This window comes from Silene latifolia, chromosome 2, assembly GCF_048544455.1.
Source record: "Silene latifolia isolate original U9 population chromosome 2, ASM4854445v1, whole genome shotgun sequence".
Lineage (NCBI taxonomy): Eukaryota > Viridiplantae > Streptophyta > Magnoliopsida > Caryophyllales > Caryophyllaceae > Silene > Silene latifolia.
The window spans coordinates 96307442-96331638 of NC_133527.1; the positions used below are offsets into that span (position 1 = coordinate 96307442).

Sequence of the window (24197 nt, forward strand, 5' to 3'; positions counted from 1 at the left end):
GATCGAGTACAATTGTGTTCGATCGACTCCTTTTTCTACTCGATCGAGTAGTTGTATTTTAGGGGTTACTCTATCGAGTAGATTTTCTACTCGATCGAGTAATTTGAGCTTAATTTTGTTCGGTTGAGTGATATAAAGTTACTCGATCGAGTGGTTTTGATGTTACGCGGGATTAATTAACCCGTGTTGGGCTTAATTTCGTGATAGACTTTTGTTTTCCTATTTAAGCTTTCAGAATTCGGTTAATAAGAACGTTTTTTTTACTCATCTTGGAACGCCACTTACTCTCTTAATCTCTCCCTTAAACTTTCCACTGTAACTTTTACTCTTGGATCTCTTGGCTTGGATTTTGGTTGTTCTTTACGCCGGAATCGCTTGTGATTGCAATCTCTTTTCTACTCTTAATCTTAATCTCATTACTTTTTTGCTTTAATCCTTGCTTTATTGTCTTAATTATTCTGCCCTAATCTCAGTTAATGCTTAATTTCTGTTGTTGCATCATGTCTCTAGTTAGTTTATTCATTTTGTTATTGTTGACATCACTAGCGATATGAGTATCTAATTTCTTTTATGTTAGCACTAGGGAATCCATGGTAGGACTGTGACGATGTAGCAAATATACTAGATGGTTTACTTGTGAGAATCTGTACCCATGGCAATTTAACTGTATTACCAATTTAGTTGAATGCATGCTTCTAAATTATTTTAATTTGGTTAATTTCGTTCCTGGATCGGAAGATTGGAATGAACAGACCTGCTATGAACAGTAGACTACCATACCGAGGACGGAAGTTAAGTTAGTGGAAATCTAGGGTAGAAAGTGGACCGGAAGGACCTTTCCCTTACCCTTCCCACAGTAGATTGTCTAGGCTATTTGCGACTGAGTCGATAAACTGCCATGGTGAACCGAAATCCTGACATGTTCTCTCTTATTTGATCACCTTTATTATATTTTCTGTCTTTTATTGCTCTCTCTTTACTGTTCTTCCCTTTAAACCTTCATTAGTTTAGAAAACCAAACTAAAACCCTCCAATCGTGACATAGATAGACGGACTACAGATAGATACCTTGCCTCCCTGTGGAGATCGACCCTACTTATCACTAGCTTCTGTTAGTATATTTAGGTATTATTTTTGGTACAGAAACGACCGTATTGTTGACGATTCGTTCTCAATAAGTTCTGTCTACGGCAAAAAGTCCGCTCTGGTTCAGGATCAGCTGGTACTAATTCTGACCTGTTAGACCTGGGCATAAACAAAACTAGAAAAAATAAATAAGAACAGTCTCAAGGAATTAGAAATCCCTTGAGACTAAGACAGGCGATAAATAGACAAGTAAATAGGATAATTGCCTCCCCGGCAACGGCGCCAAAATTTGACACGGCTGTCGCAACTCTATCAAAAATAAACCAGCCGGCTCAACTAATATAGTAGAGGAAAGTCAGTTATCTTACTCCACAGGGAGGCTATTATATCTACTTGTTATCTTAGTCCGTCACGGTAACAATTTGGGGTGTTTTGATTTGTATTCTAACTACTAAATAAGATTAAGGCAGAGAGAAAAAGAGCAATAAAGACAATAAAAAGAAATAAGGGATGTGATCAAATAAAGAGAGAAATGCTAGGAAGTCGGTTCACCATGGTAATTAGCAAATTCTGTCATAATGAGATCAATCGGTCTGATGTGAGAAGGGTAAAGGAAAGGTCCTCTCGGTCCGTTAACCGCCCTAAAATACTACTTACTTAGCTCTCGCCCTCATTAGTGTAGTCTACTGTTCATAACAGGTCAGTTCATTCCAATCTCTCGATATAGGTCTGATTTTAACCGAATTAACTAGTTTAGAAGCATGCACTCAACTAAACGATTAAAATTAAATGGTTATGAAACAGTTCTCACATGTAAACCATCTAATCTAACTACAACATCATTGTTTCACTACCATGGCTCCCCTAATCCTAACATAAAAGGAATTAACTACTCATGTTAATGGTGAAACAAACAACAATAATGGATGAAATAGCAAGAGACATGATATAACGATGATGAAGATGAAATGACATAAACTCAGCAATAGAAATAATTAAAACAGTAATCTAGAACAAGGATTAAAGATGTAAAAGAGGATTAAATTGAATTAAGAGAGTAAGAATGATTACAGAGTTTTGGATCCGGCAAAAAGAACGAAAGTAACGTCGTACCAACAGAAGAAGGAAAGTGTCTACTAACTGAATGCTAATGAGTTATTCAGAGTTAATTAAGAGATTAAAAGATAATTAAACCTAATTACGTCTTCTCCTTATATAGGGAAGATATTTATTAAACATACTTAACAAAATAAATAAGTCCTCGCGAAATAAAATCTCGCATAAAATAGCAAAGTGCTCGATCGAGTGATTTGAGACTCCTCGATCGAACACTATTCCAGCAGATCCCCTCGATCGAACAGTAAACGTAATCAATCGGGGACCTTCAAAATGCCACCTTTAGATCGAGAATAGCAGGGACTCGATTGAGCATTGTTGACCACCATATGTGTACATAGCCACCTACACGCCAGACCGATCTGTGGACATGCAGCGGACTTTTGAAAGCCACGCTCGGCGGCGTAAAAATGCTTTCGACCGGATCATTTTAGATTGGTCCGTTTTGTGTCAGCAAGGGTCTCGAAACGATGCAAGAGATGTTCGGAGTCACCACCAAGCATTTGTGGGATGCTTGGAACCCATTCGAATCCACTTTATACCTAGATCAACCAAGGCAAAGAGCGATGTTGGACATAGGTACTAAAGATAAGAAATCGTCCCTGTTTAGCATCCTATCTCTAGAATGACTCTCGTCGCCCTAGATAAGGTCATCCAGTATCCAAAGTTTTTGAGTAAGAGGTGAAGGTACGTATTGGGAAGCCCTTTAATTGGACCTCTTTAGTGGCCTCTACTGATCGATCTTGGTTGGTTAAATGCAAAAGTTGATAAAACGGGTAAATGCATGAGTGCGCATCCACAAGTTTGAAGCTAACATGTGAGCTTTCTATGTGGCTTGTTTAATCCAAGTATCAAGTATTTGATGTCGAGTTGGATTTAATGTTGATTTTCATGCAAGATGGAAATTAAACATCCATTTACCGAGTTAAGTTTATGGTGCATAACGTGATCCATTTGTCTTAGTAAGGCGTTTTATAAATATGATGTAAAATGGGCAGATTTGGCATCTCATCCGTCATGTATTCGGGTTAAACAAAAGTCGAGATCGTCCTAGATAAGTGCTGGAAGGAAACATGGTCTGCATCAGGCAGCCTATATAGGCGCGGGCCATCCGGCGATGCAAACAGGCCTGTCCTGATTTGAAAATGGAATAATGAGTGACCTGTTTAGGCGCGGGTCAACGGACTATCGAAGGACGTCTTCTGACCATTGAAAAAGTTTGTAAAATGGTTTGAAAAGAGGGTGTTTGAACCCGTCTTGATTTAAAAGGTCGTTTAGACCTCTTTTGTGTTGATGTGAAGAACGAGACTTAAATAATCGTCATTGTTATGACAATATTCGATGTCGGGTTCGGTTTTGTAAACTTGACATGAATAGTTTTGAAAATGATTATGAACTAATTGTCTTAAGTTCATTTGGTTGTAATTAGTCAATGTTTATCATCCTACTCGGGTTAAAATCTGACATGGTATGTAGAACCAAGGATGATTTTATATTTATGACTAATGCATTTGTTTTGAAAATGTAAAGAAATGAAATAAAAGGTTTTAAAATACCTTTTTAAATGTAATTAACCAAATATTATCACCGAAACATGGATTAAACCGTCATAGTATTATGAACTAAGGATGAAAAATATTTTATGGTTAAAGGTTTATCATAAAAATGATTTGAAATATTTGAAATGGTAAAACCCGATTACAAATATGAAATGAAAATAAAGGGGAAGAAGAGACCAAGCACTGCTAGATTAAGGCCTGAGAGGGGCTTTAGGCGCGATATATGCTGCTATACAAACAGCCCTGTCTCGGCCAAAAATCTGGTTTTAGCTCATTTATTCTATATTTGGACCGTGTTATGCATGTTTTAGCATGTTATAGTCATGAAACAAATGAAAAACATGATAGGAGAGGATTTTTACACCCTCGTACTTACATGCTAGGCTTCAGATGAGAAATCGATGAAAGTGTATCAACTTGTTTGGTCGGAAAACTCGGTTTGAAAACCGTTTTAGTAATGTAAAAGAGTTTTTTAAGTTTAGTGATGGTGTAGTTGGTCGAGATGGTCGGTTAAGTGATTTAATGCACGATGACGGTACCAAACAATGTGTAAGGCTTGTTTTTTCGATCGGTAGGTCGGAAACACGTGTCGGTTTGTGACTTGAGAAGTCGAGTCTAGAATTTTAAGGGAGAAATGAGGGGGCGGACACTCGCGTAAGGTGTTATGGTGTGTGAAGGTGGGTATTTATAGCGAAATGGGTGGTTGTGTGCGTTTTGAGCGACATGGCCGCATGGGCTGCTCGAAGAGGCGCGAGCCATTTCGCGCGTCTTCGAGGTGTCTTGTCACTATCATGCAATTGTAATCATGATTTGTTCTATCCTATGTTGTAGATGAACTTGAGTTGTACTTGACCTTGAAGCATTCCGGGAAAATACTTAACATGGAAGTCTTGAAAAGTTTTGTTTTTTGTGTTTGACTCGGTTTGACTCGTTGTTAAAGTCGGGATTTGAATTTTGAGTCGATTTTTGGTCCGGTGTCGGTTTTGACTCTAGTTAGTGTCATTGCGACCTCGTCATCATGCATTAAACACTCCAGGTACTTTTGAAAAGTTTTGAAATGTTTTATTTTCGAAATCGTTTTAAGTTTTCCGACGTATAGTTGTACAAAACTATCGATTAAACGCTGCGATTCCTAAGTATGTGTTGGAATATGTGTCCTCCGACAATAATGCGATCACAACTGTTGATCATGATGATCACATGTTTAAGTATCATTATAAAGAATACAATTGGGAAGTAATATTTACTGTCAACTAGTCCACACATATCGGTAATTATTGGCTGACTAGAGTTTAACATTACTGTCGTGCGACGGTGGTGATCAGTTGATCCCCTAGGTCATACCTATAGAGCAACACTCTTAATTGATCACTTAATTGATCGTATAACGTTACGAGTCAATTAAATTATTTAAAATTGACGGACGATTTTGGAAGTAATATTTACGTATCTCATTGAAATTTGATTAAATGAGATACGGTCTGAGTAATCGAATTGTTTCATTACTCAGATGAAATTATTGTTTAAAGGAACAATTAAAATTGAATGAATTATTATAAATACAAATTGTTGTGATTTATAATTGGTAAAATATTTTGGTACAAGTAATTATGAATTACTAAGTCGATTTTTGTATATGACGTATTTTTATTAATACGTTGATTTTTAATATGTTAAAAATACATAACAATTTTATGTAACATATGACATGTCACATAAGACAAATTGACATTTTGACAAAGATAATATGGAGTCCATATTATCTAAGTGGACCGAAATTAAGGAAGTATTAGGATAATATTGTGTTTATTATTTGAGTGGTAAACATGATGATTACCCTAATTAACTAGCCATGCAAACCTAGTGTCCATTGTGAAGAGCAACTAGAGCATGCATTGGCTCCCTTCCCTTCCCCATCCACCCGGTTTTTGGAGAGGAAAAACCACTTTGGTTTTTCCTCTTATTTTACCTAATATACACAAAATGTTTGGTTATTCAATTCATTCAACATTATTCATCAAAAATATTTTAGAGAGATAAAATATTTCTTCTTCCTTTTCTCCTCTCTTAAACCGGTTTTAGGAGACCAAAATCAAATTTATTTTGGGTCATTTTATGCTAAATTAATATTGTACTATTATACATAATATTAATTTTATTAAGAGTGTGCTTTGGGTATTAAGCTTTGGGAGAGATCCTATACTTGGATCTTAGTTCTTCCATCAAGGAAAGCACAAGAACAAGAGAGAAGGAGATCTCTCTTGTGCCCTAATAAACCGAAAATGCAATGTAAGATAAAGATTTCTTCTTTATATTGTTTATAGTTTGCATGCATAAGATAACCAATTAATTTTATGATTAAATAACATAAAACATATATGAATATGTTAAGTATATAGATCTACTTTTCCTTCAATCGGTATCAAAAGCCTTGGTTGTTTGCATGCAAATCGGTTAAAAGTTTTTCCGAGTTATACGATTAACATATAAAACTTGTTAAATTTGTGTTATTATGATATATCACGAAAATCATTATGCATGTTAAAATTTCTGGTCCTAAAATGTTTTTAGGATATTTTGGTTAATTTATGGATTTTTATTGTTTATATTATATAATAATGGCATTAAAAATATGATTTTATGAATAAAATGTCATTTTAGGATATGTTATCACATATATTATTTTGAGATGACCTGTAAATTTTCATAATTTTTGGACTTCTTATGCTCGAAAAATGGATTTTTCATTATTAAAATCGGATTTAGATGAAAAGTAGGTTAATATGACATAGATTTCGAATCTGGTTATAGAAATTTAATATGTTGTCACATGCAATTTTACAAGATGTGTGTAAAATAATAGGCTATATTGAAGTCTTTATGCATGATTTATGATTTTTTTTTGAAGAAAAATAGCATAAATAGTGACTTAATTAGTGAATTATTAATAAAACATACTCTATGACTAAGGAAAAACATCACATGTTGCATTTTATTATCTTTTTCAGATCTAAAATTGAAAAGTTGATGAATATATTTTTTTCTCATGTTTTTATGATTATTTTTTGTTAAAACCGATAAACCGCAACATTGTTTTTCCGAATAAATTTCGAAATTTTTAACCTAAGTTTTTTGAACATTATGAGTGTCATGGTATTTTTCCAGAATGTTCATGAGTTTAAATTTCAAATTTTGAATTTATTTGAAATTTTGTGATTTATTAGAAGTTTATAGCTTATTTTTATAATTTTAAGTCCATTAATGAACAAATTTTAGAAATATGAGTTAATTGTGGTCAAATAATTAGTGAAGACTAAATTTTGAGTCCTAAGAGGTTAGGGTAATTAACTTATGCATAAATATGAATTTATGTAATTTTTGTGATTATAAAATGTTGAAATCACGCAAATCCGTAAAAACCGAGTAATATACGATATTGGCTATTTAAAGGCGATTTAGCATAAAATTGGGCATGTTCATACATATTATAATGCTGCATTTTCTTTATGATTGTCATAATTTTATTTATGTAATTTTGAATTATGTAATTTTTACTTAGTATGGCCTTAGTTTTTAATTGGTATTACCCGAAATGTATGGGAATATCGATTCGGTTGTAATTTATTGTGATCTCGTATCACCGTTTTGTAATTTAATAGATTTATTTTATTTTAGTTACAAATGTATAATAGGAAATTATGTAATTTATTATGTAATTTTATTCATTTCGGAGTTCCCAAAGACGGATTTCTTCAAGATGGCGATACATAAAGAAGGTGTTACCTCGATGCGTGACATAACCGAGGTTCAAGGGACCAATGGAGTTGGTTTCCGAATATGTAATAGTTAAATAGTTTTCTATTTTAGGAAGGCCATACTAGGATTTATTTTTATGCTTTGCATTTTATTTATAGGTCGCATGCATCGCTAAATCGCCATAACTATAACATGCATCATCATCTAATCGAGTTTATCGACCGTGTCAAATACAATTATCGTAGTTCACCGCTTTAGTTCACTTAAAACATGATATATAATAAATTGACATGACCTCTCGCTAAAACAAATCAATTGAGACATAGCCTTACCAAATAGTAGAAACCATGAAAACCTATTTCGCGAGGGAGTGCACTCGGCCACCCCGGGGTACAAACCTTGTTACGTAGGGGAAGTGGGTGATGAATGTCTATCCCCCGAATTCATGTTGATGAGGGTTTCATCGGCTACCCCGTGCCCAAGTTATATTGATAAAGGTTTCATCGGCTACCCCGTGCCTAAGTTGATTTGAATTTGGGTCTTGGAATCATTTATCTAGTTGGGTAGAGGTCACTAGAAAAATGCAATAAAACTTGTTTAAATTACAATTTTTACGAGTATTATTATTAGAACGACATTTGTTTTACTCCTTCTATTTTGTTTTGTAGACCACTTCTTTTCTCATAACAAATGGCAACACCAACCCCTAACGCCACGCCTCTCGCTAATTCATCATGGCTCCGATCCTTTATGGATCGATGTAAACTTGAAAAGAATGGGTCAAATTTCTCCGATTGGGATGCCCAACTCAAATTAGCCGCCCAAGGTGACAACAAGCTTCGTTACCTAACCGAGGCCTCTCCACCCGAACCTACTACTAGGTCGACCGCCGCCACTAGGGAAGCATATGAGGCTTACCATAAGGAGTCCGCCGTAATGAAAAACGTGTTGATATTTGCGATGGAGGCGGACCTCCAAAGGAGAGCCTTTAAAATGGACACCGCTAATGAGATTTACTCCAAGCTTGTGACAATGTTTTCACAAACTCCGCGGATCATCCAATATGAGGCGGCCGCGGCATTCTTTGATCTCGACTTCAAAGAGGGCCAAAAGGTTAGCCCTCATGTGCTCAAACTTATGGATCTTGTCGAGACCTTGAAGATTCAAAAGGTTGAAATCCCCAAAGAACTCATTGTAGATAGGATTCTATACTCCTTGTCCAAAGTCAAAGCGTATGTTCAATTCCGGGTGAATTTTAACATGCAAGACAAGGATGTGTCTCTTGAAGTATTGCACAAGTTACTTGTGCAAGCCGAGAGGGACATGGGGTTAAATGTGAACCCTCCAAAGGATGTGTTTAACATAAGCACTAAGAGCAAGGGGAAGTTCAAGAAGAATGGGAGGAAGAGTAAGAAACAAGCTCCCACCTTCACCAAAGCTAAGGCTAATCATGCTAGCACTTCAAAAATCAAGAAGGGTCCTCTTGATAAATGCCATTATTGTAATGGTATTGGACATTGGAAAAGAAATTGTTCCAAATACCTTGGTGATATTAAGGCTGGAAATATTACTCCAGTAGGTAAATGACTATCCTTTCTTTTATGTTTCTAATTCAACTATGGTATTGTGATACAAAGTTGTGATAATGTATCTCCCTTTTTTATTGTAAATAGGGCCTCCACCAAGCAAAGACAAGGGAAAGGAAAAGCAAGCATGAGAAACCATCAAGAAGCTAGGAATAGCTTTCATGGAGCTTTGCTTTTTATTGTCTTATTTTATTCATGTTTTGAATTTTAGAACCTTTAAGTTTCCGTGTTTGACATGGAAAGGTATTTTGGATAATTGGTTGTATTTTGGATAATGGTGGCTTGGTTTGCAACCCAAGTCACCCGTTTTATCATTTTATCCTTTGTTCTAAAATTCGTATTTAACTTCTTGCTCTTAGAAACATATGATTATTCACTTAAAGTGATCTAATAGACAAATATAATGACAGGATTCATTATATGTCCACATGCTTAAGGCTTGTGTATGATCATTTACAAAGTGATTTTGAGTCTATGAACTCTTTTAAAGGAATGTCAATCACCAAGTACACTTGCGAAATCTAAAACTATTAGTCAATCTATGAGATAGTTCTCCTTATACTTCAACATCATTATTTGTGTCTCATATGCTATCTTTGAATCTCTAGTGTATTTATTCTAAAGATAGAGTGGGAGAAAAATGAGGACACAACTCACACCAAGATAAGTTTGTGTACTTGTGTAAATGAGATCTACGCAAGAGAGAATGATTTGAATGAAGGTATAACTATTTATATAGTATACCCAATAGATGAGATCTATGGTCTCAAATAAGTTCTATATGACTAAAGAGACCAAGTGAAGTAATCATAAGAGTATGTTCTCAAGATAACTACACGAGGAGACCAAAAGAAAGTTTTGGAAGAAAAATGACTAATGTAAAGTCTTCACAAGAGTTTTTGACTAAGTTTATGATAAATTTTGACGAATAGTTTCAATATTGATGTTTAATTAATAGCCTAAATGAATCAAAGTAACATCCTAGACAATAAACAATATTTATGACTAGAGGTTGCAAGGATTGATATACCGATATCTTCAATAGCCAAGTTTTAACCACGCAGATGTCATTACTTAACCTCATTATGAAATGGTTAAACCTCCTTCCGAAAGGGTATTTCGAAGAACGTGTTCTAGATATTATTTATATTTGAATAATGACATTGCTACACATCATTATGACATGTGTGAGTTAGAGATTAAAATCTCTTTTAATAAGGTTAAGATGAGACCACTTCAAAATAGGTATTTTGAATGGATATGATAGGAACATATATATGGTTTTATCTTAATAACTTGGCAATGAAATTTATATTTCAATTCTTGAAATGTTTCAATTAAGAAGTAAATTTCGAAACATGTGGAATTGAGTGAGAGTTTGAAATTAGCATGTGAAGACATGGAATTTAGTGGAAGCAATCATCTTGTAAAAGTTTATAACTCATCACTCATTGAAGAATGACGAGCTAATACCTTCCTTTACAAAGGAAGTTTTGAGTTTTCAATTCTGGATGAAAATGGACCATGATGAATCCAACTACATCATGAGATGTTGGATAAGTATTATAAGATACACATTGAATCAACGAGATACGTAGGTTATTGATTTAAATGAAAATGGAATTGCCATTAGCACTCATGGTCGTTCCTTGAACCTAAATACAGTTGATAACATGATTAAAAGTTACTAATGTTTCCGCCATTAGAATAATCATGCACATGTCCAATTATGAATCATATGCATAAGAGCATGATGAATCATTGGTAAGCCATAATAGAAACGTCATCAATTCTCGAGGAGAATCCGATGAGCGATTTCAGTGTTTGACAGAATACTCTGTTATGTGTCAAGAGGTTGCACATATTAATGAAAATCCAAACACATGTAAGGATTTATGAGAATCCTAAGCCTTTTAAGCTAAAAGGAGAAATAAGAAGTTTGGAAAGATACTTAGTTGAATAAAGAAGTTGCTTAAAACTAATCTTTCTTAATATGCTAGGACTTGTGAGAAGTGCTAGGCTAATCATCTTGACAAATTGTTGCAAGACTCTACAAAACATTTAACTAGTGCATTGTGTGTGGGTGGAGTACTTAATCAGTACTAGTTATATCATTCATCACAAATTTGTTCGTTATGTGATAATCGATAAGGAGGTTCTTTCATGATAAAGAACCGAAACCAAGGTCGGGAACCTTGATGTGTACTTGATAAGGTTCATGCTATGAGTGATAACATGAATGTAAAGGATAATACGATTAAGAAGTTTGAACACATGGACACGTAACATGTTAAACTTCTATTGAAATCAACAAGTGTTTACACTTACGATTTGCATCACAAGGTTGTAATATGGTATTGACTACCCGAGTGTGATGTCGACATTTGTCGTTTGAGTTATTATTAACTCACCTTATACATTGTTATATCCAAACGGGTTGTAGAGACAATTGAACCCCGTTAAAGTGAACATGGATTAACATTGTATTTGCCTATAGTTACTTACATGAGGTGACGTCTCGAAGTGACTAGAGTGTGATGCGATTGATGGCAAGTTCAAGTGCCATAGAGTCATATGAGTATGACTAGTCGATCACATAGACGGATTGTTAGGAACATTTTGTCGGGCCTTATGACCGCTTATAGAGTTCTGGCAAATTTATATACCCTGGTCGTGGCGAGAGCTGCTATAATATTCAAATGAGTCGATTCTTTTGACTAAAGACTATTCGCCTAATATGGCACAGTTTCAGATTAACTTTGATTTGTGTTACTACGACCTTCGTAAATGGGGTCAAATGGGCATATTTTGGGTTATGATGGCTGTGGCTAGTTGAAGGGAATGAGTGCGATAGGAATTGTCCACCCCTAGTTAGGGTTATAACAATATCTCAGGGCCACTCGAGGAGTAATGAACTGGAAATGCGTGGCCACGCTCGGATTGTATCCATGGTGGATAAATCCGGTCAATCAGTTATTCTCCAGATCGAGGAAACCACTCTCGATATGATCACTTGCAAGTACGACCTGAAAGACACCTTGCATTGAGTGGGAGATAGTAATAGGACAAGAGAATTGGTGACGCACACTTGTCGAGGACAAGTGGGAGATTGTTGGAATATGTGTCATCTGATAATAATGTGATCACAAATGTTGATCATTATGATCACATGTTTAAGTCTCATTATAAAGAATACAATTGGGAAGTTGTATCACCCCGTAATTTCGGACCGTTATTATATTGCGAAAGTAATTTATTAATCAAGTTGAATTTAAAATTAATGTATTTGAAGTAATAATAATTCAATGAAATGTAATTCTATTATATTTTGAAGTAAATTATTTAATTTGATAGTTTCGAAATGTTTAAAAATAGTTTAAACCATGTAAAAACCTTTTATATCGAAATAAGGGCATATCGGGAAAAATGGCGATTCTTTTGAAAATTGGGCAAACGATTTTGGAAATGGGTCATATGAGTACTCAATCTTCTTGTAATCTCGTGTTTAAGAATTTTGGCATTGTGGGAATTTGCATTTGACGAACGGTTCTACTTATCGTCGAAACGAGCTAAAACCGACTAATGAAATTCCGCCACATACCCCGCTCCTTCCCTCCTTTCCACGGCACACCTCCTCTTCCTCCTTCCCATTTCTTCCTAGGACTTCTTTTGTTCTTGTTTTGTTCATCTTGACCGAAATCCACAAAGAAAAATAATCAAATAATCTTACAATCGTAATTTCATCATAACTTCTTCGTTTCTAGTCCGATTTTCGCAAAATTTATATTTTCGGAATCCTCTCTTTAAGATCTACATCCTAGTATGTTTTAATTTCAGTTTTCATTATGTTGATTTAAGATGATTTTGGGGCATAATTTTGGTTTTAGTGATTATTGTTGTGTTTTTGTTGTTTTTAATAGGTGAAGATTATGAGGATGATATAGGGGACTCCTATATAGTAGAGGATGATGGGTAACTACTGTTTTTAGGATTTTCTCAAGGGTTATTTGCCTTTTTCTAGCTTAAGGTAACATATTTCGAGTTACTCGACGAATTAATGTCACATTCTTTGCTTTTTGTGTGATTTTGTGTATGTTATTTGAGTGGTTTATTTCACATGTTAAAATGGGTTAAATTCATGTCTAATTCATGTCTTTTGTTAGTTTAAGTTCACATATTAGTATGGGAATGAATTGGGAATGACTAATTGATGCTTCAGACGATGTTAAACTGAACAAAAATGGAGAAATGGAGGGTTTGGGGTGGCGGCCCACTAGGCCCAAAGAGGCCCGCAGACAGCCCACGGCTGCCTTGGGGTTGGCCCGGGTCGGCCCGTTGCTTGTTTCGTGGTTTTTCATGCGTTGTTTGTCATTTCGGGTGCATTAATGTTATATTTAGTATAAGTAACATATGGGTAATCTTTTGAAATGGATTATGTTAGTAGTAAATATATTGTTAATGGTAAAATTATGCTTATTTGGTAGTTGGCACATGTTAGGATAGGTTATAAAATGAAATTGTAATGAATAGGCTCAAAATGAATTTTATAGCGATAATTGTAATGATTGGATGATTATGCCGAAAACTGAGCCCTTGGTCCCTTTGACTGAATCGATGTCAGTCAATTGTGTGATTGGTCAGCCGCGATTGAACCCGTACCTGTCGCAGGACTGGGGTTGCGGGTAAAAATTCGGTTGGATGAAAATTATTGTGAAAAGTGGATAATTGGCCTTATTCTTGTTTTAGGCCATTTAATATGTTTTTATTTCACATATGTTGTTGGTTGATTTGAATGGGTTCTTATATTGTTGAAACGGCCTTAGATTCCCCGAAACCTTTAATATTGTTAATATTGCTTGAAATGGAATTTGGTATTGAATACTTTTGCAGGTTGTTGTGTTTGTCAAAGATAGGACTTTATAGTCTTTGACGAGTATATGTTAACTGCTTAATAGCCTTTGTGTTCCTGACTTGGTGGGATTATATCCAAGTTGGGGCATGACCTCGTTACTTATTTTGAGGGTAAGTGGTCAGCTTAAGTACTAGCCAACCCTTTGGTGGACTCCTTAGGGTACTCACTTTGTTTTAAAAAAATTGTGGGTCTTGGGTGCGGTGGTGTGTATCCGCATGTCTAGGTCTGCGCAGATTTTAGGCTAGGGTTGTGTTGTGTCTTGGCCATGTTTTGATAGAACCTCTGAGCCATGATACCGGTTCGATTACCTTCCCTACCTCGTGGTATAGACTCGAGTTACAGAGTGACTATTGACCGTACTAAGAACTTATGCCTGTCTTTGATATATTGTCCTTTCTTGTATGGTGATTTTATGAATTGTAATAGGTGAGATGCAAGCCGGTTACAATTGATAAAGTTTGGATTACTGCTTGTTATATGTTTCACATGATAGTTTAATTTGGTCAGTTTAGAGTTCACTTGTTAGAATATTTGATATCTAGATTATTTGTGATGTGGTTTACATGTTACGTTACATGTTATATTAAATATGACATTTCGTGGCTGGGAGGACTCGAAGTTACTCCCCACTGAATTGTGGCTTTCGTGTTTGTATAAAATGCGATTGACAGGTTGATGATGATTAGATGGGGTCACAGACGAGCTAGTGAGCAAAAGAACCTTGGACTTAGTTTGGTTATTTTGTAGTAAACCTTTAAACATTTGGTTGTGTTTATATTTTGAAGGGACATATGTCTCCCTCTCTTACTTTGGTTTGTATCACTTTATTCTCGCGACTTTAGCATGTTATGTAAATTAGGGTGTTAGTATTTGCAGGTTTTGGCACTCTTCATTTAGAAGTGTTTGTGGTTGGTTTAGAAAAGTTTTTAAAATTACAGGTTTTATCTGGTTGAACCAATTACAAACATATCCTGTCAGTTTTTCTGTAAAATTTTACGTGTTTATTTTACGCTAAAAATGAGGGTGTCACGATTCGATCGAGCATATTTGCTCCCGACGCACGTTTGTGCACCCTAATATAAATCACTTGACCTTTAAATAATAAACTTGAGAGATGGGTAGGATGGGTAGATTTAGGATTTTATGTGGTAGTCTGTTTGTGATTGCTAAGTGTTAGGTTCTAACCAATATTCTCTTTTGCAAGATGGCTCTCCAAGAAATGTAGATAATGCAATCTTACAAGCTAGGTTGGTTGATTGTTAGTTATTAATTTTGGTGCTGTTAAAGATTGGTTATGCCAAATGAAGAATGCTTCCACTTTCTCGATATTTCTTTCCGTATTCAGTGTATCTTACCTTAATCTTCCAATCTCGTTGTTTATTCGTCTTTCAAATTCCTCTTCTCTCGCCTTGGTAACTACTCTTCAATTCTTTCTCCCGATTCATCCTTGGTTCGTTTTCTTCTTATAATAAGAGTCCTTGCGGACACCTTCCTTTTATTCCGCGGGATAGTCCCCTTGTTCCGAGAACTCGGTTTGAGGGAATGTATCATTGGAGGGCGTGAACGAGTTGAGAAATTGATTGTTTAAGGTTTGAGTTGTATATGAGAAGATAACTTGGGATCCTTTGGTTAGTCTTGTTAGTTGTGCTTGATGTGAGAGCCTAGTGAGTTGAGAAACACCTTGGGAGTTATGTCTATTGAGAGCTTGTTTGTTATAGGTGATTGAGCATGGGTACTACCTTAGCACATAAGTTGGAATGAACCTAAGCTACTTCATTTGAGAGTCTCGATGTTTCTTGTGGAGAATTAAAGGAATGATAGTTAGCCCAATCTTTGTAGGCCTTGAAAGGAATACAATAGGACATTGACGTTGCTTAATGGATTGGTATCGTACCTTGGAATTAGTTAGTTTGTTAAACCTTTTGAGTTGACCAAATCTAGTATTGAGTAGCCCTTGTTGACCTTTTGAAATTTGAGAACACGTGGTTGACCTTATTAATCATATCTAAATTTGGGAATTTTGGTGGAAAGTTGTTTGATGTAGTTCGTGAGTTCAAATATGCGATTCTAATTTATGGTATCGGAGACTAGAAGTACGAAGTGGTGAGATGATAGAGTAAAAAAGCCATGGTACTTGGGGATGACATAGCAAGTGGAGTTCGATGACGAGAATTGTAAAGGAGATACTTTGGGACTTGGATGGTAACAAATAAATTTGTGTGGTGAATTGATTTTGGCTCTTGGAACCAATTGAGTTGAGGAAAACCTACCAATGTGGAGTCCTTGTTAGTCCTACGATTTGATAGACTTTTGAGTCTTTGTTGAACACCTTAGTGATGTAACCTTATCATAGCGATCATAAGCTTTGAGGAGTGTTTGGTTAAGCGGTAACCCTTTCTTTATGCCGCTTCTGTTCTCCTTTCCTTCTCTTTAACGTTCGTTGAACCCTGTTCTTATGCCAAAGTTTACGTATCTTCTTCTTGCCTGAGATATCTTCTTAACTCGAATACCTCTTATTTTTTTCAACTGTTATCTTTACGGTCCGACTCCTTATTTCCTAACATGTCATTTGTTCCTTGCTTATCCTTCCTTAACGCCTTTTTATAATACTCTCTCTTTTGAGAAATGTTGGCCTTGGTTGGACATCATGACCTTTGAAGGGATTGTTGTGTTTGACCCTTTCCTGGTTTTGAGAGGATTTGATATTGGAAAGACTTAGGTAGTGTGATGAGACATACTTGATGGTTCTTATACCTATAGATCCTTGATAATGTGAGTACGTTGGATTGGTGGATTTTGTGTGTCAAATGTGAGTTGCATTGGTTACTAAGGTTATGGAACATGGCATTGTTGTTTATGTTTGGGTACTAGTGCCTAGTACTTGACTTAAAATGGATGAAACTGAATGGTGGATTTGAGGATATAGGATTGACTAAGTAGACGAGTTTTTGATTGGCTTCCATATAATCACTCGGATATGAGGGTTTGATAATGTATATGTTACCGTGTGAGAAATGTTAAATGTGGGATTATTAGTTGGTTTTAGTGAGTGATATTGATTACTACTTGAGCTATGGTATGAGAGTGGGAGTAAGCTACATTATTGGGAAGTTTTAGCACTTGTTTTAATAACTAGAAAGGGTAATGGTATGGTTGACACCAATTGCTAGGTGAAAGAACATAGTTTCAATTTATGGTTTTAGGAACTCTGAGGTGATAAAGTGATGTTACAATTAAGACCTTGTTTCTTGGAAATTTGATGGTAAGTAAGTTTTAGGATGTCAAATTTGAAAGAATACTCCTTGGGACGTTGATGACCATAATGGATTGGTGATGTGATTTGATATTAGTTGGCTCTTGAGAGTTCTTGAGTTGAGAGAGACTTAGTGTCGAGAAGAATTTGTTAACCCTATAGACTTATAGACCTTGAGGTCGCATTGAGTACTTGAGATGATGAGAATCTTGTGGTATATTTGAGGAACTTTCTCTTGGAGTTTATAGCTTTGTTGGAAGCCTTGACTTTAGACTTGTGAAAGTTGTTTCTGGATGTTTGAGGATTTGGAGCGATGAGATCACACTTATAGTGGAGTACCTTGTTTCAGGGAACAGATTAGGATGAGGTAACATAAGCGATTGAGGAAACCCTTGGGAGTGATGTGGTTATGAGTTTTGTCGTTAGGAATTTTTGGAACCGTTTTGAGTGTTGTTGTTTGTGATAAAAGTGTCTGGCGTTTCCTTGTTGACTAATTTCCCTTCTTCCTTGATCATGAGCGTTATCGTTCATACCTCTCTTCCTTACTTCATCATACTCCTCTCATAAGTTTGATGTTGGTAACCTATGAAACTCCATCTTTGACACCCTTTTGGGTTCGACTTCAATTCTTACCCCATGAAATTCATACAGCTCTTTTGATTAGTTAAGCTTGAATCCGCTTGGCATACTTGCTCCTATGATGTCTAAGTTACTTTTCACTTCGAGGAATTTCTAAATATTTCAAGCTACCAGTTTCGTTTCATTCTTGAAAGTTTATGTCACTTCTGCAAACCTAACCTATTTTTGAAGACTTGAAAATGAAAATTTGATTTAGTTCCCTATTCCTTTCTTGAATATAAACTCATTTATCGTAATTTTAATTTCTAGACCCGAGTTTTCGTTAAGATTTGTCCAATTTCTATTAATTTTGATCCATTTATGACTTCTTTGTCAAGGTTTAATGTTACATTTTTAGGGATTTGACCCCAATTGGGTTTAAAAGTGAAACCTTCATTTCTATTTTGGCTTTTTGCAAAAGAAAATTTGAGTAGACTACCTTTCTCTTACTTTGATTTTAGCGTTGAACGGATGTTAGAACTAGTTATTGGAGACATTTGATAACTTGTTCTACCGCTTATCGGCGAATAGTTTTTGTTTAAAATTTGTCTCTGATTTGGAAAGATAGCGTTCTTGTGTGCACGACAAGAGCAATTCCATTCCATGAATGAGATTTACATTCTTGAAAACTCTTCATTAATGTTTTGAAGGTATTTTGGTTTTCGAATTTTACAAATGATTTGCCTTTTTACCTTATCTTTGATATGAAATGTGGATGTTCCTGCCTGATCAACAAGAGTATCACTGTTTCATTGAAAAGATACCTATATTTTCTTATGATGATATTATTAAGATGTTGTTTACTATAATTTCTCCTTCTAAGTTTCGAGGACGAAACTTTTTAAAAGGAGGGGTGATTGTAACACCCCGTAATTTTAACCGTTATTATATTGCGAAAGTAATTTATTAATCAAGTTGAATTTAAAATTAATGTATTTGAAGTAATAATAATTCAATGAAATGTAATTATATTATATTTTGAAGTAAATTATTTAATTTGATAGTTTCGAAATGTTTAAAAATAGTTTAAACCATGTAAAAACCTTTTATATCGAAATAAGGGCATATCGGGAAAAATGGCGATTCTTTTGAAAATTGGGCAAACGATTTTGGAAATGGGTCATATGAGTACTCAATCTTCTTGTAATCTCGTGTTTAAGAATTTTGGCATTGTCGAATTTGCATTTGACGAATGAACTGTTCTAATTATCGTCGAAACGAGCTAAAACCGACTAATGAAATTCCGCCACATACCCCGCTCCTTCCCTCCTTTCCACGGCACACCTCCTCTTCCTCCTTCCCATTTCTTCCTAGGACTTCTTTTGTTCTTGTTTTGTTCATCTTGACCGAAATCCACAAAGAAAAATAATCAAATAATCTTACAATCGTAATTTCATCATAACTTCTTCGTTTCTAGTCCGATTTTCGCAAAATTTATATTTTCGGAATCCTCTCTTCAAGATCTACATCCTAGTATGTTTTAATTTCAGTTTTCATTATGTTGATTTAAGATGATTTTGGGGCATAATTTCGGTTTTAGTGATTATTGTTGTGTTTTTTGTTGTTTTTAATAGGTGAAGATTATGAGGATGATATAGGGGACTCCTATATAGTGGAGGATGATGGGTAGCTACTGTTTTTAGGGTTTTCTCAAGGGTTATTTGCCTTTTTCTAGCTTAAGGTAACATATTTCGAGTTACTCGACGAATTAATGTCACATTCTTTGCTTTTTGTGTGATTTTGTGTATGTTATTTGAGTGGTTTATTTCTCATGTTAAAATGGGTTAAATTCATGTCTAATTCATGTCTTTTGTTAGTTTAAGTTCACATATTAGTATGGGAATGAATTGGGAATGACTAATTGATGCTTCAGACGATGTTAAACTGAAAAAAAATGGAGAAATGGAGGGTTTGGGGTGGCGGCCCACTAGGCCCAAAGAGGCCGGCAGGCCAGCAGGCCCACGGCTGCCTTGGGGTTGGCCTGGGTCGGCCTGTTGCTTGTTTCGTGGCTTTTCATGCGTTGTTTGTCATTTCGGGTGCATTAATGTTATATTTAGTATAAGTAACATATGGGTAATCTTTTGAAATGGATTATGTTAGTAGTAAATATATTGTTAATGGTAAAATTATGCTTATTTGGTAGTTGGCACATGTTAGGATAGGTTATAAAATGAAATTGTAATGAATAGGCTCAAAATGAATTTTATAGCGATAATTGTAATGATTGGATGATTATGCCGAAAACTGAGCCCTTGGTCCCTTTGACTGAATCGATGTCAGTCAATTGTGTGATTGGTCACCGCTATTGAACCCGTGCACTGTCGCAGATCAGGGTTGCGGGTAAAAATTCGGTTGGATGAAAATTATTGTGAAAAGTGGATAATTGGCCTTATTCTTGTTTTAGGCCATTTAATATGTTTTTATTTCACATATGTTGTTGGTTGATTTGAATGGATTCTTATATTGTTGAAACGGCCTTAGATTCCCCGAAATCTTTAATATTGTTAATATTGCTTGAAATGGAATTTGGTATTGAATACTTTTGCAGGTTGTTGTGTTTGTCATAGATAGGACTTTATAGTCTTTGACGAGTATATGTTCACGCTTAATAGCCTTTGTGTTCTGACTTGGTGGGTTTATATCCAAGTTGGGGCATGACCTCGTTACTTATTTTGAGGGTAAGTGGTCAGCTTAAGTACTAGCCAACCCTTTGGTGGACTCCTTAGGGTACTCACTTTGTTTTAAAAAAATTGTGGGTCTTGGGTGCGGTGGTGTGTATCCGCATGTCTAGGTCTCTTGTGATTTTAGGCTAGGGTTGTGTTGTGTCTTGGCCATGTTTTGATAGAACCTCTGAGCCATGATACCGGTTCGATTACCTTCCCTACCTCGTGGTATAGACTCGAGTTCTGAGTGACTATTGACCGTACTAAGAACTTATGCCTGTCTTTGATATATTGTCCTTTCTTGTATGGTGATTTTATGAATTGTAATAGGTGAGATGCAAGCCGGTTACAATTGATAAAGTTTGGATTACTGCTTGTTATATGTTTCACATGATAGTTTAATTTGGTCAGTTTAGAGTTCACTTGTTAGAATATTTGATATCTAGATTATTTGTGATGTGGTTTACATGTTACGTTACATGTTACATTAAATATGACATTTCGTGGCTGGGAGGACTCGAAGTTACTCCCCACTGAATTATGGCTTTCGTGTTTGTATAAAATGCGATTGACAGGTTGATGATGATTAGATGGGGTCACAGACGAGCTAGTGAGCAAAAGAACCTTGGACTTAGTTTGGTTATTTTGTAGTAAACCTTTAAACATTTGGTTGTGTTTATATTTTGAAGGGACATATGTCTCCCTCTCTTACTTTGGTTTGTATCACTTTATTCTCGCGACTTTAGCATGTTATGTAAATTAGGGTGTTAGTATTTGCAGGTTTTGGCACTCTTCATTTGGAAGTGTTTGTGGTTGGTTTAGGAAAGTTTTTAAAATTACAGGTTTTATCTGGTTGAACCAATTACAAACATATCCTGTCAGTTTTTCGGTAAAATTTTACGTGTTTATTTTACGCTAAAAATGAGGGTGTCACAGTTGGCTCCCTTCCCTTCCCCATCCACCCGGTTTTTGGAGAGGAAAAACCACTTTGGTTTTTCCTCTTATTTTACCTAATATACACAAAATGTTTGGTTATTCAATTCATTCAACATTATTCATCAAAAATATTTAGAGAGATAAAATATTTCTTCTTCCTTTTCTCTTCTCTTAAACCGGTTTTAGGAGACCAAAATCAAATTTATTTTGGGTCATTTTATGCTAAATTAATATTGTACTAGTATTCATAATATTAATTTTATTAAGAGTGTGCTTTGGGTATTAAGCTTTGGGAGAGATCCTATACTTGGATCTTAGTTCTTCCATCAAGGAAAGCACAAGAACAAGAGAGAAGGAGATCTCTCTTGTGCCCTAATAAACCAAAAATCCAATGTAAGATAAAGATTTCTTCTTTATATTGTTTATAGTTTGCATGCATAAGATCACCAATTAATTTTATGATTAAATTAACATAAAACATATATAAATATGTTAAGTATATAGATCTACTTTTCCTTCAGTATGTTGTAGTCCGATAATCATCGGGTGTTCGTTAGAGACTCGACAGATACTGGGTATCTATAGAGCCCCCACTTTGATTGAGGCTTAGACAGGGTGAAAGTCTAAGTATAGCCCCCAGGTCAATCGAAGATTATAACATGGAGACTGAGGCAACGTCAAGATGGCTCGAAAGGATTCGGGCCAAGGACCTGCAGTCGAGAAGGGCGACGCCAAGGCGACTCGGGGGTACGAGTAAATGACCTGTTATCAGGAACAGTTTATAGTTTGTCGAATTTCCGTGCAGGTCGTTTAAAGTCCGTTAGACTACGTACAAAGTATCGCTAGTCATAAGAGGGAGTCATACCTGAGGCATCTTCGGAATATGTCCTTGAGTCGTTTCTTGTTTGCGGACAAAGGCTCGCCAGCCATGTTGCGGATATGAAGGGGCTCGCTAGCCGCGTTGCAGATATGAAGGGGTTTGCCAGCCATGTTGAATGTACGTTGTGAGGCTCGCCAGCCACGTTGAATGTGCGTTGTGAGGCTCGCCAGCCATGATGAATATGCATTGTGAGGCTTGCCAGCCATGTTGAATGTGTGTTGTGAGGCTCGCCAGCCATGTTGATTGTCGGTTGATCGACTGTGGGAAATAGCCGCGTTGGATGGGTCTATTTCGAGAAGTTGTTTGAATTAGCGGGCTCCGTAAGGAAGCCTCCGATATCCTACTGGGGAATCTCGGTGTTTATATTGAATGTTTGTGGTGCCGGAAAGGGATAGGCTTGTGAGCATGACTTTCGTGGTCGGCGGTGATTTTGAATCTCGAGGAGAGATAGCGGTTTTTATCGCCGTTCGTTTTGTAAAAAAAGGACAGATGTGTACTCTGTCATCTGATGGGTGTTTGGGGAGGACGATTTTAACTTTGTCCTCTCACATATTGAGATTTGTGTAGGGTAGTGAATTTCACTATCCCCTTTTTTGAAGGTTTGACGGTTTTTAATGCCGCTTGTTTGATATTTGAAAATGTTGGATGAAAATTTCATGAGAATAGCGAATTTGATTTCCACTATTTTGTTTTTGTATTTGGAAAATGACGGTTTTTATTGCCGTCGTTGAGATTTGTGAAAATAGCGAATTTGAATTTCGCTGTCTATTTTTGAAAAATGACGGTTTTTATTGCCGTCGTTGAAGTTGAGAAAATAGTGAATTTGAATTTCACTATTTTGTTTTTTTTGTACTTGGAAAATGACGGTTTTTTATGTCGTCGAAAATTTGAAATTTGTGGAAATAGCGAATTTTGAATTTCGCTATTTATTTTAAAAAAATGACGGTTTTTATTGTCGTCGTTGAATAATTGGAGTTTGTGTGGGAAATTGGGCCAAAGCCCAAAATTTCGCTGACTAAAGCAGGGAACACCCAATTGAGGCACGAGCTGTTGTGCGAAGGAAGGAGGCTTCCCTGTTTCTAGTAAAAAGACGCGAGAAGCCTAAGCTTCTCATTGTCATCGTCTTCCTCAAAAAGCATCATAAAAACCCGATAAAATCGCCATTTTTGATCTCACTCCTTGCTTTTTTTCGTGCCATTGTCATCACGTCATCTGATGGTATGTAAATCGTCTTGAATTCATTTGAATTTGCTTGTCTTTTTGTTAATTGAATTAGGGCGAAACCCTAAATTTTCGAAAATTGAATTGGGCGTTTTTTATTAGCCCATTTTCGAGTGAAATTGATGATTGCATTAGGTTAGAAACCTGTTTAGGAGTATAGGGGTGCTTTTAGTTTGCATTTTGGTCCCCGTTCCCGCTCCCTATGCTCGAAAAACATGAATGAGACAAGGAAACCATCTCATTTCACAATGCCAAGTTTTTTTGCTTGAGTTGTGTGCCCCACTAGGTTGCATTGTGGCCGGGGAAAACCGTGTTTGCCATATCGAACCTTCGTTGGGTGTTGTGGGCAAAATTTTGAGTTTTTGCCTTTTGCGACGGTCTTATGTCTGATGAATGAGCGTCTGTTTGAGCCCAAATTGAGTCAGTTTGTCTTGAAATGGACCTTAAAGGCAGTTTAGGTTACTTTGAGACGTGATTAAATCACATTGTTTTGTTGTGGTCGTTTTTTGAATTTTTTGACCTGTTTGTGCCCGGATTGGCGCAAAATTGCCTTTTCAGCTCTGAAAAATAACCAATTGTGTCGCGAATTTTATTTGTTTATTTTGCGGGCG

At 35.9% G+C, this 24197-nt stretch overlaps 1 long non-coding RNA gene across 1 annotated transcript; it reads left to right on the top strand.

The window, feature by feature from the left end:
- The first annotated feature begins 19487 nt into the window (after positions 1-19487).
- LOC141629973 (uncharacterized) lies at positions 19488-21345 on the top strand. Its single transcript, XR_012537394.1, has 2 exons — positions 19488-19567; positions 21125-21345. It is a non-coding gene; the product is annotated as an uncharacterized LOC141629973 (long non-coding RNA).
- The last annotated feature ends 2852 nt before the right edge of the window (positions 21346-24197 follow it).